Below are 19,200 nucleotides of genomic sequence, written 5' to 3' on the forward strand. Positions count from 1 at the left end.
TGTGAAATGTTAGCAAACACTCTACTGTAGGATTTCAAACAAGCAATAATTATTTTCTAAACAACAAACTTTAATGTAGTAACAAAATTGCCTAATTTTCCATATTAAGGATTTGCTACTTGCCTTCCAAACTGGCACATATGTATGGAACCTTAAGCACATTAACTCACAAAGCATGGGCAAAACAAAAATTTAAGTGTTAAACCAGATTACAGAGTTAAATGTTTAGGACATAAATTGTACTAAACTCACCCGATCCGTCTACTTTCAGGCGCTTAAAACTGTCGAATTCTGGAGAATCCCGGGCCTTTATGCTGTCGTATTATATTCCGTGTTATGGATTCTGCGCTTTAAGCGACATGGTATGCTATGGATATTACGAACAGCTTAGGGGGTTACCATATGTGTTGTTTTCGTCGGTTGTGGCTGTTTGTTGACAAATTAAATCAGCTGAACTGAACCTTACATTGCGGTAGAAAGTTGGAATTTAGAACACTGGCTTCAATTTATGGAGTTTTTTATGGAGTTTCCTAAAATTGGTGGTAAGTTTAACTTATTTAAGTATTTTGTAAAAAATAGCAAACCATTTTAATATAGGAGAGACATAGGCCTATCACATATTTGTCTGACCTCAGGACATTAACTGGGTGCACACACAGGCAGTAGATTTTGACTGAGGCAGCATAGTTTTAGGAGTTTGTCAGCCTTGAAAGTGACAAGCATCTGTGCCCCTGCAGGGTTCTCATGTGTATTTGATTTGGACAAAAACATCAAGGTGTTCGAAGTTTTACCTCACATAGGCAAAACTTCCATTGATTATAATCAATGCAGCTACACAGATGGTATATTTTTGATTAAAGAAAGGTCCTAATTGTTTCAGAAAAAATGCAACCCGGACAAATCTGGAAATGTTTGGGCTGGTGGTGAAAATTTGAATGTTGAAACCTGTACAGGACAAATGACAGAGAATCAGATTTGGCGAACCACAGATGATTGTGTGAGTAAACAGTTGATGTAAAGAACTTAAGGCAGATTAATATAGCATTCATGACTTTGATATTTGGTATAGAAGTGTTTTACACACCTTAGAAACTATTACCTGAAAGACTGAGGTAGCATGCCTAGTTTTAATGACTGATTTCATTTGGTTTCCTTCAGCACTTATATTAATGCCTGGTAAAAGCACTAAAATTGGTTGAAAATATATACTGTATGTTTTGTTTAGTTAGTAGTGAGTTGAAACTTATTATTATATTGTGCAATTGCAGTTGAAGCTATGGGTGAATCCTCCTAAACACCATACAAACTCATCTTATGGTTTGCCACTTGGGTGTCATTTGACAACAATTGCAGTGTTGGATTTCCCAACTAAAAACAATTTAAACCATGCTTTTTGGGTTTAAAAGAAGCAAATGACACAAAGGCTATGGACTGAAGAGTAGACCAGGTAGATATGTATACAATGAGTACAAAATAGCCTGCATTGTTTAATATAAATAACTGTGTTTGTTTAAGTTAATATTGCACCATTGATACTGAGATAAGATCTACTTTCAAAGTTAGATCAGATATCTTCAATTGTTAACAACATTTTTGGTGCAAAATTCTGCAAATAGTTATGGGTCCCCTTCCCTGAAGGGGACACATATTGATTTTACTCAAATTGTTTTTGTTTTTTTTCTTTTTTTTCTTTTGTTTTCTTTTTGTTTTCTTCCTTTTTTTTTCTCCCCAAAGTTTGTCCGACTTGTTTTTCCATCAAATGTTTTAATGGATTTGGCTGAAATTTACACAGATGGTAGATATAGTTATGTAGATGTGCATCCCACTTTGTTTTTGTTGATAACCCCAGTATTTACCCCGCTCGCCCCCTAAAATGGGTGTTTTTACCCAAAGTTTGTCCGACTCGTTTTTCCATCAAATGTTTGATGGATTTGGCTGAAATTTACACAGATGGTAGATATATTCATGTAGATGTGCATCCCACTTTGTTTTTGTTGATAACCCCAGTATTTACCCCGCTCGCCCCCTAAAATGGGTGTTTTTACCCAAAGTTTGTCCGACTCGTTTTTCCATCAAATGTTTGATGGATTTGGCTGAAATTTACACAGATGGTAGATATATTCATGTAGATGTGCATCCCACTTTGTTTTTGTTGATAACCCCAGTATTTACCCCGCTCGCCCCCTAAAATGGGTGTTTTTACCCAAAGTTTGTCCGACTCGTTTTTCCATCAAATGTTTTAATGGATTTGGCTGAAATTTACACAGATGGTAGATATAGTTATGTAGATGTGCATCCCACTTTGTTTTTGTTGATAACCCCAGTATTTACCCCGCTCGCCCCCTAAAATGGGTGTTTTTACCCAAAGTTTGTCCGACTCGTTTTTCCATCAAATGTTTGATGGATTTGGCTGAAATTTACACAGATGGTAGATATATTCATGTAGATGTGCATCCCACTTTGTTTTTGTTGATAACCCCAGTATTTACCCCGCTAGCCCCCTAAAATGGGTGAGTTTTTAAACAGTGTCAGAATTGGCTGAAATTTGGATTTCTTGTATAGTATGCCATTTATAGGTGTCAATTGATGTAGTCCTAACATTTACCCCACAAGCCCCTAAAGTGTAAAACGTATTTGTATGTTACTGGTCACCACAAACGAAAGATTTCCTTGGAGCAAATAGTGTTACAATGGCAACCAGTTGCTTGTTGCTCGTTGGTGGGTTTCTTGGTGGTTGTTTTTGTGCCATGGCAGTTAGGGGCTTGTTAACAGCCCTATGACGTCAGAAACAGTAACGGTTGTTGCTCAAAACACCTCTAGTGGTCGAAATTTTAAACATTGGCGGATTGGGCTGAAATTTTGCAGTACTATTGATTGAGTCATTGTGGTTTGTATATATTTTTTAGTTTGTGTGTCGAACCCAATTAGTTGCCCTACTAGCCCCCTAAAATGGGTCAGTTTTTTTAAAACGTTAAATAGGACATACTTTAACCAATATCTGGGGTGAATCTAATTTTATAGTTTGTATTCTACACAGTATTATTATTTAAGCCCAGTGCCGATCACTGTGTTTTACCTTACAACACCCGACTTTTGCATGGTTATCTCTTGAAATGCATTATCTACAACTTTGCATGTGTGGGGACCCATGAGTTTTTGCCTGCAGAAACGACTAAAGTTATAAAAGACGATGGCTAATATGGGACCCAATGCAAAATAAGCATAGGAAATATATTTATGTTTTAAAATAGGTTATAGTGTATATGCAAGGGCAATATGTGCTAAGCCACCCTTCTAGTTTAGTTTGCAGCTCCACTATTTTTGTATGATGACCATTACATAGCAGTACTGTCATGTAATCAGTTGATGGTAGCATGAAAAGCCTTTTTAGCCACTAACAATTTGGTTATCAAGTAAAGATTGTAAAAAAAACAATTGCATTTAATTAACCCCAAAGTTTCAAAACTAGATTGTATGGTGTTTAATTATTTCATTAAAATTGTGTTTTATTACAGGGCAAGGCAAGAAGATTCTACCCTTAAAATCTGGAAAAGTTAGATGCAAGGAAAGGATATGTGTACTATTTGAAACTTTAACCTTTACACAGCTATAGATTGCATGCAATCTACTTTCTGTATTTCACATACAGCACATTACCCAAGATATGACCAAAGGTTCAACATAATAAGCAAATCTATCTATTCCAATTGTTGTGTGATATTTAGTTTGATATCTATGTCCCACTCTAGTTGTTAATTTGTGTTGCTTTTTGTTCTTATTTCAATGCAAATTGTATTGTTGTTGTTGTTTTTGTTACACTGCGTTTTAGTGTACATTTTTTGTCCACATTTAATACGGAGTAAAAATCCACAAGCACTTCCAAATGTTGAACCAGAATTATTTCACTGGGTGTGAGGTATTTTACTGCATTATTATTGAGATACAGTTGTGGCGCTTTTCATTCTGAGTTTATTCAAAAGGTACAAAGCTAAGCTGCACGGAATTAGATCAATGGCTTGAATAAAGAATGTATAATCCGTGTTTCATTTCTATTGACTTTTTGAGGAAAGTTTACTCCAGAAAAACAACAGGCGCAATGGGTTACCCTGGTAGAAATAGTAAATTTATAGTCAACAGATAGGGGACAATTCAGGAAGCGTAAACTTGCTTAAAAAGAAAGCATATCAACGTCCTGTTGTTTCAGCTTTTGTTAAAAAACTTAATCACGTCACGATCCTTGACCCTTTAGTTTAAAACTTTGTGTTGTAAGCAAGCTTTATTGCGTCACTATCTATTGTTTCATATCAATTAGAAAAGAATGACTATTGTTTAGTGCTAAACGATGCAGTGATTTACCTATTTCAGGTTTTTTTTTCACATACCTTGGAAGAAATTGAGAATACGAAAGTTGCGTGTCCAATACAACTAATTCAACATTAAGTTTCGCTTATTCTATAAAAAGCAAAAAATACAGTTTATGGTTTGTTTTTGTCTTCGGTAGCTTAAGACGATGTAGCAGTTTCTTGAGTATCACATGACTACCGGTATGCATAAGGTCGCTAAAAGATTAAACAAACCTTTGGTCTTCAAATCTCACTTAACAAATGCCGACATGTTCAAAGAAACATAAAATAGTTTAAAGGCTGTCTAAAACTTTTTGTGTGAAACTGGCGTTCGTTCTCCAAGTCGTAAAATATAATAGCCTGGGAAAACTAGCAATATCAGTCACAAGGGACTATTCAAAAGGCTCGTTTGCAAACCGTTTGGCCTATGGAAACCTGATGATTTTGTCTCAAGCCGTTTGTGTTTAATGGCTGACAGTCTTAATCACTGTGCGACATTATTGTATGGTGTGGCGGTCATGCCGTTCGCGGCAAGATGATGTGCGCGTCTTATTTTCGTTTTGCTCATGGCAACAAGCTGAAACTTTGCAAGCTGCTACAGTTTACAATTCCACGTTGTCCTGCGAAAATCGTTTGCGTTTGCCTTAAACCGTTTGTCATCTGGAGCCTGTAGTGTATAGGCTACATTGGTCGACCGCGCAGAAAATATTTTTAAAGCGGTCATGCCCTGCGTTCGCTTATGATGCACGCCTCTCATTTTCGATTTTATTATCAGATTTAAACGATATTTTGTATGCCTTTGCTGGATGTATTTAAAAGTTGACCTGTCAAAACCGTTTGTGTTTACCATAAACCGTTTGTCATCTGAAGCCTGTAATAGGTATATGTGTTGAGCGCGCAAAAATCATTATTAAAGCGTTTATGCCCTGCGTTCGCTTATGATGCACGCCCCTCATTTTCAAGGTTATGATTAGATTTGAAAGATATTTTGTATGCCTTTGCTGGGTGTATTTTAGAGTTGACCTATCAAAACCGTTTTCGTTTACCTTTACCGTTTGTCATCTGGAGTCTGTATAGTCTACATTAGTCGACCGCGCAAAAGAAATCATTTTTAAAAGCGGGCATGCCCTGCGTTCGCTTATGATACACGCCTCTCATTTTCAATGTTATGATTAGATTCAAACGATATTTTGTATGCCTTTACTGGATGTATTTTAAAGTTGACCTGTGAAAACCGTTTGCGTTTACCTTAAACCGTTTGTCATCTGGAGCCTATATAGTCTACATTGGTCGACTTCGCAAAAAAATCATTTTTAAAGCGGTCATGCCCTGCGTTCGCTTATGATGGACGCCTCTCATTTTCGAGGTTATGATTAGATTTAAACGATATTTTGTATGCCTTTGCTGGATGTATTTTAGAGTTGACCTGTGAAAACCGTTTGCGTTGACCTTAATCCGTTTGTCATCTGGCGCCTGTATAGTCTATCTGGGTCGAGCGCGCAAAAAAAATCATTTTTTAAAGCGGTTACGCCATGCCATGTAATATATGATGTACGGTTCTCATTTTCGATGTTATGATCAGATTTTAACAATATTTTGCAAGCGTTTACTGAATGTATTTTGGGGTTGACGTTTGAAAACGGTTTGCATATACCTCAAGCCATTAGTGGTCTAAGACACGTTAAAGCAAGATTCACACCAGACGCGGTTGGCGGATAGCGACGCGTTTTTGCGTTCGACGGCAAGCGACGGGGTATTCACACCAGACAGCGACTTGCCGTGACGGCGTGATTTTCTCAGTTGAAGCGGCTGACGGCAAAGTTAAATCAGATTTAACTTTGCCGTCAGCCGCGCTAGATTGCTGGATGAAAAACTTGATATTCGGCTGATGTTCGACTTGTTTACGATACATTTCTGCGTGCTGTGGATTGTTTTATTGTCCTTTACCAGAAAAATAATAATGGAGTCAATGAAGTACTGATAGTATTGGTACAAATTATCTTGTTTTAATTGTTTTTTAAATTTTACCAGTGGTTTTAAGAACTTTTATTTACAGCTTTTTGATGATTCTTGGGTAGTCAACTGGTCATTTTTTATGAATTAGTTTTGTAATTATGTAACCACAACTTTGCAAAAAGAAAAGTGCAAGAGAGGTGCTGCTGTTGAAATCTTACCAGGATGGAAACACTATTCATATGAGCCTATGACCCTATGTGTAGGTGAATTTTAGGTATAAATTCTAAATGTATTGCTTCTTTAAAAACTATGATTTGTTGCAGAACTTTTCCTAATCTACGTGTCTATGACTGATTCAGCAACTCCAGTGCACCTGTTCAAAAAACTTCATGGCAAGAAAAGAAAATGTTGTGTATGGATTTCAAGGTTGGCATACTTGAATAAAAATGTAGTTTCTGCAGATCAACTGTTTCATATGTTTCCAGAGTTTTAGACATGATTTTGTGACATCTTTGTCTGACCATAGAAAGGAATTTCCCTATGAAAACCTCATCAAACATCACATTGCAAAAGGGTAAAGTTACAAACTTCAGAGAAAGAGATGCCACAAGCCAACGAATACACTTTTTTCCTCACATTTGACACCATCTAGCAGCATTGTGATTGTGCAACAATGCGCAAGTTTATGCACATGCATCTTCTTACATTTAAGCTTTTTTATGTGTTGTTATATGATTGTTTTCTTTGCATTTATGCAATCTTGTGTTTTCTAAATTGTGTTCATTTATGTTATTGCTTCTATATTGCCAACTTTGAAACATAAAGTGTCTGTAAAAACAGGAAAGTGTGTTTCAACAGCAATGACAGAAGTAAACTAAACCCAATATTGCTGTTGCAATTGTTTTTGGAAACATTACACAGTGGGATGACGATCAACATCATATTTTGTAACAAAATAAACTAAACAGAATTTCGTATCAACTTTCTTAAGACGTAGAAACACTCAATATGTCGAGCACATTGACCCAGTTTTCTTAGCAACAAAAGTCGTTGACGCCAACCGCATTGCCAGTGTGAAGGGTCAACGTCGCGCCAAACGTTACGCGGCAAATCCGCCAACAACCGCCGGCGCTGACATCGCTAGCCGTCACCGTCAACCGCGTCTGGTGTGCAGAGCCCTTAAAGCCTGTACTAATGAAAATGATGAAACACCAAATGCACAGTGAATACAGCACTTTTTTAATGGAAAAAATGTAGCAGCTCATAAACCCAATTCCCACACTACAACATTTTCAAGTTGAGCCCTATAGTTATATGAAACCAGAAATAAATGTAAAGAGAATAATTAATTAGATTCACAGCATTTAGTTGATTGGTCAGATAAAAACCTGCCTTTACCAATAGTGCATACTGAACAAGGATCTTTAAGTGAACAGACTAAAATAATAAAAATGTAATGCTGAAAATGTAATGATTTGCTGAATAACGCAAACGGTTTTCACAGGTCAACTTTAAAATACATCTAGCAAAGGCATAAAAAACATCGTTCAAATCTAAACACAACCTCATAAATGAGAGGCGTGCATCATAAGCCAACGCAGGGCATATCCGCTTTAATAATGATTTTTTGCGCGGTCGACCAATGTAGACTATACTAGCTCCAGTTTTTTAACGGTTTAAGATAAACACAAACGGTTTTCACAGGTCAACTTCAAAATACATCCAGTAAAGGCATACAAAATATCGTTTAAATCTAATCAGAACCTCGAAAATGAGAGACGTGTATCATAAGCGAACGCAGGGCATGACCGCTTTAAAAATGACTTGTTTGCGCGGTCGACCAATGAAGCCTATCAGACTCCAGATGACAAACGGTTTAAGGTAAACGCAAACGGTTTTCACAGGTCAACTCTAAAATACATCCAGCAAAGGCATACAAAATATCGTTCGAATCTGATCATAACATTGAAAATGAGAGGCGTGCATCATAAGCGAACGCAGGGCATATAAGCGCTTTAATAATGATTTTTTTTGCGCGGTCGACCAATGTAGGCTATACGGACTCCAGATGACAAACAGTTTAAGGTATACGCAAACAGTTTTCACAGGTCAACTCTAAAATACATCCAGTAAAGGCATACAAAATATCGTTTGAATCTGATCATAACATTGAAAATAAGGGGCGTGTATCATAAGCGAACGCAGGGCATGCCCGCTTTAAAAATGATTTTTTTGCGCGGTCGACCAATGTATAGGCTATACAGACTGCAGATGACAAACGGTTTAAGGTAAACGCAAACGGTTTTCACAGGTCAACTCTAAAATACATCCAGTAAAGGCATACAAAATATCGTTTGAATCTAATCATAACATTGAAAATGAGAGGCGTGTATCATAAGCGAACGCAGGGCATGCCCGCTTTTAAAAATGATTTTTTTGCGCGGTCGACCAATGTAGGCTATACAGACTCCAGATGACAAACGGTTTAAGGTAAACGCAAACGGTTTTCACAGGTCAACTCTAAAATAAACCCAGCAAAGGCATACAAAATATCTTTTGAATCTGATCATAACATTGAAAATAAGGGGCGTGTATCATAAGCGAACGCAGGGCATGCCCGCTTTAAAAATGATTTTTTTGCGCGGTCGACCAATGTATAGGCTATACAGACTGCAGATGACAAACGGTTTAAGGTAAACGCAAACGGTTTTCACAGGTCAACTCTAAAATACATCCAGCAAAGGCATACAAAATATCGTTTGAATCTAATCATAACATTGAAAATGAGAGGCGTGTATCATAAGCGAACGCAGGGCGTGCCCGCTTTTAAAAATGATTTTTTTGCGCGGTCGACCAATGTATAGGCTATACAGACTGCAGATGACAAACGGTTTAAGGTAAACGCAAACGGTTTTCACAGGTCAACTCTAAAATACATCCAGTAAAGGCATACATAATATCGTTTGAATCTAATCATAACATTGAAAATGAGAGGCGTGTATCATAAGCGAACGCAGGGCATGCCCGCCTTTAAAAATGTTTTTTTTGCGCGGTCGACCAATGTAGGCTATACAGACTCCAGATGTCAAACGGTTTAAGGTAAACGCAAACGGTTTTCACAGGTCAACTCTAAAATAAACCCAGCAAAGGCATACAAAATATCTTTTAAACCTAATCATAACCTTGAAAATGAGGGGCGTGTATCATAAGCGAACGCAGGGCATGCCCGCTTTAAAAATGATTTTTTTGCGTGGTCGACCAATGTATAGGCTATACAGACTGCAGATGACAAACGGTTTAAGGTAAACGCAAACGGTTTTCACAGGTCAACTCTAAAATACATCCAGTAAAGGCATACAAAATATCGTTTGAATCTAATCATAACATTGAAAATGAGAGGCGTGTATCATAAGCGAACGCAGGGCATGCCCGCTTTTAAAAATGATTTTTTTGCGCGGTCGACCAATGTAGGCTATACAGACTCCAGATGACAAACGGTTTAAGGTAAACGCAAACGGTTTTCACAGGTCAACTCTAAAATAAACCCAGCAAAGGCATACAAAATATCTTTTAAATCTAATCATAACCTTGAAAATGAGGGGCGTGCATCATAAGCGAACGCAGGGCATGACCGCTTTAAAAATATTTTCTGCGCGGTCGACCAATGTAGCCTATACACTACAGGCGACTTGGAGCACGAACGCCAGTTTCACACAAAAAGTTTTAGACAGCCTTTAAACTATTTTATGTTTCTTTGAACATGTCGGCATTTGTTAAGTGAGATTTGAAGACCAAAGGTTTGTTTAATCTTTTAGCGACCTTATGCATACCGGTAGTCATGTGATACTCAAGAAACTGCTACATCGTCTTAAGCTACCGAAGACAAAAACAAACTATAAACTGTATTTTTTGCTTTTTATAGAATAAGCGAAACTTAATGTTGAATTAGTTGTATTGGACACGCAACTTTCGTATGCTCAATTTCTTCCAAGGTATGTGAAAAAACCTGAAATAGGCAAATCCCTGTATCGTTTAGCACTAAACAATAGTCATTGTTTTCTAATTGATATGAAACAATAGATAGTGACGCAATAAAGCTTGCTTACAACACAGTTTTAAACTAACGGGTCAAGGATCGTGACGTGATTAAGTTTTTTAACAAAAGCTGAAACAACAGGACGTTGATATGCTTTCTTTTTAAGCAAGTTTACGCTCCCTGAATTGTCCCCTATCTGTTGACTATAAATTTACTATTTCTACCAGGGTAACCCATTGCGCCTGTTGTTTTTCTGGAGTAAACTTTCCTCAAAAAGTCAATAGAAATGAAACACGGATTATACATTCTTTATTCAAGCCATTGATCCAATTCCGTGCGCATATTTCCAAAATGTTTCCGAATTCGAACAACAGGTTTTTTTTAGCCAATCACAACAGCGGAAACCTGCGGGTTGTCGTTACGTCACGTCTAGGTTGCTAAGTGGTGACTTTAACTTCACTATTGTCGACGGTTCAAAGTTTTTTGTCAGTTTTGATTTAAAAATACGTTTTGTTGGCCAGAACAAGATAAAGACTGATGCAGTTGGGGTGTTTGAACTAAAGGTAATGCTCATTAGGTTATGAAAAGCAGTAAATTATAATTTTATTTAAATGTAAAATGACTTCTGTGCAATATATGCTTTATGAATGGTAAATTATACACTTATATTTTTTAGTAAGTCTGAAATAGCTTTTGTGCAAAATATTTTCCCTCTTAAATAGTATGTGTTTGTTTAGGATAACACACATCCCTTTCAATCAATCAATGTCTTTTTTGGAATGCATATGATGAGCAGGGCACAGCAAACCAGTTTGGATAGCATAATAAATGTGTATTATGCCACATTCTCTCTATAGTGCAAGCCTCATGATCAACACAATTTATCACATTATGCATGCCATACCTTGGGATCAACAAACTGTTCCTAACTTACAGAGATGAATGGTTTTCTTAGTTGTACACAGTGCAGTTCTAACTTAAATGTACACTATGGGCACCATTTGCATAGTTGTTCCAAACAACTCCCAGTATGTTCAGACTTGAATGTTGTTCTGTACCACCAATATGTGTGTTGTTTTCATTATGAATGCTGGTAACTTTGTCGTAAGTTTATAATAAAACAGAAGTTATCTTTAATGACAAAATGAACTAGTGTGCTTTGAAAGAACTGGACGATTGAAAAAGGCTGCTACAGTATAAAGTAAATTATGAGAAGAATTACTTGAGCGTTTTTCTTATGAGATTAAAATAATAAATATTTTTATCCAAAAATGTTGTAAGGAATAACTACCACCTAAAAACAGTCATGCAGCAGTCTTAGAAATTTGTTTTCCTTATGTGAGCAGGTTTTCTCAGCTATTTAATCTTTTCAATCCCATAAATGGAACCATAAACAGTAAGTCAATTATATCTGTGGTGTATGATATTTTTATTATATCTATGATGAAACAAAACACTTTTTCAATTACCATAGTCTAAATTACAGTTGACAAGCCTGTCGATTGACAGCACTCTATCTACAATGTGAAAAAAAAACTTGCGAAGCTGTTTTTATATGCTCATTGATGCAAACAATAAGCATAGATGCAACATCAGTGCATTGCATTCGTAACATCAAGAACTTTATTCTTTGGCAAAACATGACATCAAATTAGAGCATATCGAAAAACTAGAAAACAATTTACATTTTTATTTTATAAATGAAAAATACAGATATACTGGCAGCTGTTGATGCAATAAAGATCTGTAATGTAGTTGGTAAAGCCTGGGATATAACATATATTTAACTTCCTCATTTTACAAACAAATTTATATTAGATGACTTTTATATCTATACTTGTGGTAATAAATATGGATCATGGTGTTTAACTAAAAGTGCCATTTTGTAAATGTTTTTTTATTGTGTGTGTATATATTTTTGATTCGACCAGATAATACCAACACTACTCTAAATTAATACAAATGTTTACCTAATTTTACAGTCGCCAATTTCTGTTTATTATGCAGGGTCTAATCACAATTTTTGAAAAACAAATCTAATGATTTCAGTCGATCTTTTGTTTTATTATACTATTTCTACAGTTGCAAGGTCCTTCATAGCTTTTCTGGTGCAGATAGATTCTAAAATTCACCATTGTAGTCAACACTAACTGTTTTAATTCAACATAAAAACGAAACAACAATATTATAAACTTCACCATTTAGGAAACTATATAGGTACTGCACAACATTTCTAAGTAAAAGTAATTAATTTATCAAGTATACTGAAGAAGTTTATACCATGTCATGATATTTTTATTTAATGTAATGTGTCTAAATTTAAATTAATTAAGTACCAAATGTCCACAACTACATGTACATGCTGCACAGTTTAATTAAAACCAGCAAATATATTTCAAACCAAAGTGCATGGAAAATGTGAAGGGGCATTTAGGAAATTACACTTTGTGTCCTTAATATCAAGCAAAAAGAAATGTGAGTGTAAATAGCTGGTCACTTTAAACAATTGCTGTCAATGTTTTGTGGTGTCTTGACCATTCTGTTCTTGTCCTTTCGAGGTTTTCTTTTCGGGTAAGACTTGATTCTGTTTCAACTACACATGTGTAGCGGATTGAGCACAAGAGAAGATGGAAACTTTCCACTGCTTTTTGTCTCCAATCAAAATTACTGAAAAGCCTGGTCATAAACTTATCTATGCTGTATGAGGTGTGTTGGCTTGGTTTTAAATTTATTTGAAAATTTCTGTAGATACAGGAAAAAATGTGTCAAAAATCTCAAGTGAGAAAACCATAGTCATTAATAATCCATTTTTAGTTGGTCAGTTTCCCCCACTTTGTTGCAGAGAATGAATGACAGACACTGGCATTGCTATTGCAGGCACGCCTGCCTCGATGACGACTTGTGAATAGCGGCTACAATGTAAACTATGATGTTCATTGGAAATTGTTTGGAGAGTCTGATCTTTGCATCTCAATAACAGCTGACTGATTAACAGCCACACATATGTCTCTTCTTTCTTTGTATTCTTGAATAACATTAAAGGCGAACGTCCAAATCAGCTACACATCCACATGGGATAAAAATAGAAGCCCCAAAATAGCCGCTTTCCCGGTGGAAATAGCAGGAACAAATAGAATCCACATGTAGAACGCACAAATAGAACCCACAAATAGAAGAGAAATAGAAGGGCGAAAACATCAAAGTCTACGCTTATATAACAATGTGAAACCTTGGCCGGTGTACGAATTATTTTTCTCATATTACTTATATTATTTATTTTAAGGTAGCCATGTAATTTATAGTGCCATAGCGCCTTTTGGTGAACACCATATGCTTTTTCACAGGGTGGAAACGACGCGTTCTAATACGAATCACAACTGCGGAAACATTGCAAATACCGACGGAAATATGTGTCATAAGGGAATAAACACTATGTTTACTGTTAGATCTTTCTGGAACCCGAAAAATGGCTGAAAATAACTTATGACTACCATAGAAACGGAAATATAAACATTAGTCTATGCAGAAATGAGGGTAAACATTTCCATTTCGTGGTGTGAAACGTTATTGCGAAATAACATGCAATCGTTTTCATAAACATTGCACAATAGTGTTGTAACCGCTACACTATCAAACTCGTTTTAAAGCGTTATGTTTAAAAAAGAACAAAATAATTGCGATTGCATTTAACTATTACAATTTACAACCATTACTAAACTGTGATAAACATATTTCAAATACGATGAAAGGCAGGTTGCTACGCAAGGTGTCCTCTGATTGGTTAACAAAATCCGATACGCAGGGTGTGTTGTGATTGGTTGAAAGATGCCGTGACCCGCGAACTTTCTCTATTGTGATTGGCTTAAAAACCCTGTTGTTCGAATTCGGAAACATTTTGGAAATATGCATTCCGTGCAGCTTAACTTTGTACCTTTTGAATAAACTCAGAATGAAAAGCGCCACAACTGTATCTCAGTAATAATGCAGTAAAATACCTCACACCCAGTGAAATAATTCTGGTTCAACATTTGGAAGTGCTTATGGATTTTTACTCAGTATCAAATGTGGATAAAAATTGTACACTAAAACGCAGTGTAACAAAAACAACAACAACAATACAATTTGCATTGAAATAAGAACAAAAAGCAACACAAATTAACAACTAGACTGGGATATATCTATCAATCTAAATATCACACAACAATTGGAATAGATAGATTTGCTTATTATGTTGAACCTTTGGTCATATCTTGGGTAATGTGCTGTATGTGAAATACAGAAAGCAGATTGCATGCAATCTATAGCCGTGTAAAGGTTAAAGTTTCAAATAGTACACATATCCTTTCCTTGCATCTAACTTTTCCAGATTTTAAGGGTAAAATCTTCTTGCCTTGCCCTGTAATAAAACACAAATTTAATGAAATAATTAAACACCATACAATCTAGTTTTGAAATTTTGGGGTTAATTAAATGCAACTGTTTTTTTTTTCACAATCTTTACCTGGTAACCAAATTGTTAGTTGCTAAAAAGGCTTGTTATGCTACCATCAACTGATTACATGACAGTACTGCTATGTAATGATCATCATATAAAAATAGTGGAGCTGCAAACTAAACTATCTGCAGAATTTTGCACCAAAAATGTTGTTAACAATTGAAGATATCTGATCTAACTTTGAAAGTAGAGCTTATCTCAGTAGCAATATTAACTTAAACAAACACAGTTATTTATATTAAACAATGCAGGCTATTTTGTACTCCTTGTATACATATCCACCTGGTCTACTCTTTAGTCTATAGCAGTGGTTCCCAAACTTTTTCATAATTTTTTTAAAACGGTCCCTTTGCCATTATTTCGTGGACTCGCGGTCCTTAAGCCAAAATGTGTATTTCATAAAAACGAAAGTTGATTGCAGGATTTTAGCTAGTTGAGAAAAATTGCACATAACAATCATCCAAAGAAAACATGTGACATCACAAACAGGACAAAAACATTACAATTGTGCGCGAACAATGGCATTTTTGATAGTTGTCATTCAATAAAGGCTATTGTTTAGCAATGGAGAGAATCGATTCTCAATTCTACTTTGATTTAAACTTATTTAGTGGCACAAACTGATGCCAAATAAGATTATAGAATTACTTCAACCGCTTTGCGGCCCCACAAAAATTGCCTCACGGACCCCAGTTTGGGAACCAATGGTCTATAGCCTTTGTGTCATTCCCCTATTTTAAACACAAAAAGCATGCTTTAAATTGTTTTTAGTCGGGAAATCCAACACTGCAATTGTTGTCAAATGACACCCAAGTGGCAAACCATAAGATGAGTCTGTATGGTGCTTTGGAGGATTCACCCATAGCTTCAACTGCAATTGCACAATATAATAATAAGTTTCAACTCACTACTAACTAAACAAAACATACAGTATATATTTTCAACCAATTTTAGTGCTTTTACCAGTCATTAATATAAGTGCTGAAGGAAACCAAATGAAATCAGTCATTGAAACTAGCCATGCTACCTCAGTCTTTTAGGCAATAGTTTCTAAGGTGTGTAAAACACTTCTATACCAAATATCAAAGTCATGAATGCTATATTAATCTGCCTTAAGTTCTTTACATCAACTGTTTACTCACACAATCATCTGTGGTTCACCAAATCTGACTCTCTGTCATTTGTCCTGTACAGGTTTCAACATTCAAATTTTCACCACCAGCCCAAACATTTCCAGATTTGTCCGGGTTGCATTTTTTCTGAAACAATTAGGAACTTTCTTTAATCAAAAATATACCATCTGTGTAGCTGCATTGATTATAATCAATGGAAGTTTTGCCTATGTGAGTAAAAAATCCCAACACCTTGATGTTTTTGTCCAAATCAAATACACACGAGAACCTTGCAGGGGCACAGATGCTTGTCACTTTCAAGGCTGACAAACTCCTAAAACTATGCTGCTTCAGTCAAAATCTACTGCCTGTGTGTGAACCCAGTTAATGTCCTGAGGTCAGACAAATATGTGATAGGCCTATGTCTCTCCTATATTAAAATGGTTTGCTATTTTTCACAAAATACTTAAATAAGTTAAACTTACCACCAATTTTTAGGAAACTCCATAAATTGAAGCCAGTGTTCTAAATTCCAACTTTCTACCGCAATGTAAGGTTCAGTTCAGCTGATTTAATTTGTCAACAAACAGCCACAACCGACGAAAACAGCTCATAGGGTAACCCCCTAGGCTGTTCGTAATATCTATAGCAGCGCTTCCCAACCGGTGGGCCGCGGCCCACTGGTGGTCCGCGACGTTCTTTCTGGTGGGCCGCGAAGCTTTTCAAACTATTACCATACCAATATAGAAGTTCAAAAAAGTTACACAGTTCGTGTGAACGTACTTTCAAGTTTACCTATATTTCTCTAAAATATAATATTATAGTTACTATGAATGCATGAAAGATTTCACGTTAAACAAAGCTTTATCACACAAACAAACTGCAATTGTTACGTCATAACAGTACCTAAACTGCAATTCTCGCATCACAACACTACTTGTATTAGTAACTGTAACGAAATCAAAGACACGAAACAGTCTTAACACTGATATGTGAGATTCCCATAAAAACTCCGACTTGATCTCATCATATCGAACCAGCAAGCTGAGGCTTCACATTAACAGAAGTATTGCTTGTGCGGTTATTATGTTTCGTTCTTAATTTTAGTTCTTTTTCCATCGTGATTTTGTCGCAATATTAAACGGTGGTCCGCCAAAACAAATTGTTTTTTAAAGTGGGCCGTGAGCTGGAAAAGGTTGGGAAGCACTGATCTATAGCATACCATGTCGCTTAAAGCGCAGAATCCATAACACGGAATATAATACGACAGCATAAAGGCCTGGGATTCTCCAGAATTCGACAGTTTTAAGCGCTTAAAATTAGACGGATCGGGTGCTAAACTCGATACAATACATTAAAAAAACTGATTATCACTACATACGTGTTATGAAGTTGACATGTTAGGTCATGCCACCCCGAAACATGTACAATTCTCCCAACTGCTTCATACCGAAAGACATCAAATTCCCTTTAAATGTTCATGGCACAGTAAGTATTTGAACAAGGAAAACTACTTTCTCTTTGACAAATCCTGTTTGTAATCGGTTGAAATGCTAATAGATTGAACTGGAGCAAATGTTCAAGGGTGTTTTAGATGTATTTGATATTTAATACATTATGTCTTGTTCTACTTGCAGAAAAAAAGGCTGCAGGTAAGTAATAGCTGCTAGTGATTCGCAGTCACTTACTGTACAAACATAAGTTGTGACGGTTTAACCTACTAGGTACAACTTGTCGTCTTAAACATGTGTATTAAAAAGATGTGCTGGCGACCGTCAATTTGGTAGATTTTTCGCTTTGAAAAGAATATAGGACGCAAAAAATAGATTATATTGATGCTTTAAGAACAATTAAGAGTTTTGTTTAAGTGTACATGGAATACTATGATATAAATCATATTTCTTTAAATATTTTACTTTAAACAAAACAAATCAAGAAATTTTGTGATAGTTAGTGAAATAAAAACCTGATTTTTGCTGTTATATTTTTGTTTTTAGTCTTACAACCAAATCAAACAACTTGGGCACCAAACTACAATGGATCAATGTATTGGTACAGTGACTGTTATGGAAGAGAAAACGATCCGCCTGATGTGACGTGGACAGTCACGTTAAGCAACAACTTTACAACATACGAAACATATATTTGGTGCTGGAGTTGCATTGTTCCAAACTACTCGATTGATACATTTCGTTTGACCGGATTGTACACAACGATTCATTACAACGACTCTTGTATCAACACAACGTTTGGTGTTACTTTACCCAGAGATTTTACTTTGGACAAAAGCGTTGTTCAGGTTGATACAATCAATATTCATCTCCTGAAAAGCAACGTCACAATTCGAGGCAAGTATTCAAAATTCTTTAAAAGTTGATGTTCAGGCAAATTCCAAACAAGAACTCAACAAACGGTATACAGTCAAACTTCGATACTATGTCACCCTTTGGGAACGAGAGAAAGTGGCATAGTAGCGAGGGTGGCATGATAGCGAGGGTTGTTTTTAAACATAGCCTTGTGTCGTGACAATGCACTGTAATGCCACGTTGTGTTGTACGATTATAATTTAATGCAGTATACAGCAAAGGTGGGCAACCTTTTTGCATGCGCGGGCCAAAATGTAGTGATATATTGCGGAGGCGGGCCGCAGCGATGATCATGCAATAACATAAAAGTGTAGGCAAAGTCTAATACACAATGATTTTGACTTTGTACGCAACCATACTTATTCTTAGTAATAAACTAAAGACTATCAAAGTTTAATGTAACAACTCGTTGGTACAAAAATAAGATTTAACACACACATTCTGTCCGGCCGTTGAAAATAAAATACCAGTCGCGGCCGCTCAAAAGTTGCTAGCCGTAGGTTGCCCACCCCTGGTATACAGTATAATTTATTACAAAAATACGGAGAGATCGTGCCTAGAACAAACAAGATCTGTTAGTTTTTCCGTGACACAAGCACAGAACGGCGTTTACATAACTCGCTGCAAAGCGTGAAACCTCTTAACATGACGTTTGTTTATTCAACGATTTGTTTTTGTGTTTTCTCTGTTTTATCATGAGCTCAAACCGAAAGCTGTCAGAAGGCCCAATTTTTCAATCCATAACCACACCGTTAATACAGTAATACTGTAGTGTTATGTGTCATAGTATCGAGGGTAAGTGGTGGCATAATAAATATATTTTCTATTGAATTTAGTTGGTGACGATCAAAAGTGGTATAGTAGCGAGGGTGGCATAATAGCAAGGTGGCAT

At 36.2% G+C, this 19,200-nt stretch overlaps 3 long non-coding RNA genes across 4 annotated transcripts; 1 reads left to right on the forward strand and 2 right to left on the reverse strand.

Moving 5' to 3' along the window:
* Positions 1-6,403: 6,403 nt before the first annotated feature.
* Positions 6,404-7,384, forward strand: LOC145214767 (uncharacterized). Its single transcript, XR_013857120.1, has 3 exons — positions 6,404-6,558; positions 6,623-6,725; positions 6,785-7,384. It is a non-coding gene; the product is annotated as an uncharacterized LOC145214767 (long non-coding RNA).
* A 6,870-nt stretch (positions 7,385-14,254) lies between these two features.
* LOC145215336 (uncharacterized) lies at positions 14,255-17,214 on the reverse strand. The gene is made up of 2 exons (XR_013857268.1): positions 17,165-17,214; positions 14,255-14,731 (listed from the first exon to the last, which is right to left on the reverse strand). It is a non-coding gene; the product is annotated as an uncharacterized LOC145215336 (long non-coding RNA).
* Positions 15,205-16,599, reverse strand: LOC145215334 (uncharacterized). 2 transcript variants are annotated; one of them, XR_013857266.1, is made up of 2 exons: positions 16,428-16,599; positions 15,205-16,089 (listed from the first exon to the last, which is right to left on the reverse strand). It is a non-coding gene; the product is annotated as an uncharacterized LOC145215334 (long non-coding RNA). The 2 variants fall into 2 exon arrangements; XR_013857267.1 differs by lacking the exon at positions 16,428-16,599 and adding an exon at positions 16,195-16,416.
* Positions 17,215-19,200: the final 1,986 nt, after the last annotated feature.

Source organism: Phallusia mammillata, chromosome 2, assembly GCF_965637545.1.
Source record: "Phallusia mammillata chromosome 2, kaPhaMamm4.hap1.1, whole genome shotgun sequence".
Taxonomy (NCBI): Eukaryota; Metazoa; Chordata; class Ascidiacea; order Phlebobranchia; family Ascidiidae; genus Phallusia; species Phallusia mammillata.